This window comes from Nicotiana tomentosiformis, chromosome 5 (assembly GCF_000390325.3).
Source record: "Nicotiana tomentosiformis chromosome 5, ASM39032v3, whole genome shotgun sequence".
NCBI lineage: Eukaryota > Viridiplantae > Streptophyta > Magnoliopsida > Solanales > Solanaceae > Nicotiana > Nicotiana tomentosiformis.
This window is the reverse complement of record NC_090816.1, coordinates 68828673-68830497: the sequence shown is the minus strand read 5'-3', so window position 1 is coordinate 68830497 and position 1825 is coordinate 68828673.

Below are 1825 nucleotides of genomic sequence, written 5' to 3'. Positions count from 1 at the left end.
TGGGATAAAGTTTCAAGTGAGTTCGCTCAAGATATAACTTCAAACGAGACTTACTCTCTTTATATGAAGATATATATGGTGTCTTACCTATCAAAAGAAATATATATGTGTCTAGTTTCTATATCTTTAAACCGTTCATCATTTGGACATTCCTACAAGAAGTTATGACCAAATTACCAAAGGCTGGCAGAATGCGATTCTGCGACCATTATGCGATCGCAGAAGTGGTTATGCGACCGCAAACTGGTCACAAAATGGACCGGTACAGCCTAGTTTTTGGCACCGATTTTGCGGTGTATTTTTCAACCCGCATAGCCATTCTGCTGTTCATTATGCGATCGCAGATCTGATTTCAGAGGGTTAATTTTTCTATTTTCATAACCCGGCCCAATTTTGATAAATAAACTTTGGGGCATTTTGGGGCAATCATCTGAGGTTTTTTAGAGAGAAGTGAGAGTGTTCTAGAGAGAGAAAGTAGATGAAGTATTTTGTTCATCAAGATCATGCCCAAGCTTTGAAATCCAACAAGGAAATCTAAAAAGATCTTCATCTAAGAGGTAAGATTCGAACCCCTAATCTTCAATTTCGAGTTTGGGGTAAAAGATGGATGATTGGGAGTATGATTCCTGGTGTAAGAGTATTATTTATACATACTTGTACTAATAAGGTTTGTGATAAGATTGTTGAGCTCAAATAAGTAAAGATTGGGCTATGGAGTGACGGAAATCTTATAGAAGAACCTTGTAGTTATATTTGCACACCTAGTTTTTTATAAAATGCTCAAATGAGCTGAGACCATGAATATCTTCCTAATTATGGTTTAATTTTGTTATGTCTCAAAATAGATTGAGATTGCTAGAATTTTCGGAACATTGTAGTATTATGTCTCAAAGCAAGTATGTTGGCTAAATTTCTCTCTTAGAATAGATATCCATAATATTGCTGAAAGATCAAGTATGATTGGCTCACGATTCCTAACTTCTATATTCCGAGTGATTCCCTATAAACTTGTTTATTCCGAATGAGCCTTATGTCAAAAGATAGGTGTTCAAAGTATGATTTGCATATTAAGATGTTGTGGCTTTGAGTCGTGTTTTAAATAAAAACTAGTATACCAATTGAGTGAGAAAAACTCGATATGCTTAAGACTCATAATTGTTCATATGTATACCTAAAGTCTTGATTGGAAGTGTCTTGTTATTGATAATCTTTAAAGATGCTTGAAAATGAAATAAGCGGATTGAATAAATAGAGTGTCGCCAACGTGCCAAGAATTTAAGTTATAGTTGTGGCTAGTGGTGCCAATGAAATAAGAATATGTGATAAGGATTATGAAATGAACCTCGACTCCACTGTTTTAAAAGTGATTTGGAAAATAGAATTTGCCTAAGAGCTTTTGTACTCAGTTCATGCCCATTAGTGACTGCTTTAACTAATGATTTGCTTTATAAATATATCCAGTGTGATTCGAGTTCTATATACTCATGTGTTAAAATTGTACATTGTCATTTTTGGGGAAAGGTATTTCAAGAATAAATGGGGTGTCACTTGTTGATGATTTGAACTTGCGCATCAATTGCCAATTATTTTACTCCATTTTTCGGAAAGAAATCTATTGTGCTTAAATTGTTCATTTCTAATAAACTTAAAGTTGTGATTTTCAGAATATTCCATATGTTGATATTTGATGGTGATTTTAAAAACTGAAAGAGGTGAAAGTGTGGAATATTAAATGCGGCCATCGTGCCAGGAATAAAGAATCTTATGAATGGCCAAATGAGCCAAGGAAATATTGTCGCTGTGAATGACTGGAAAAACTAATGAG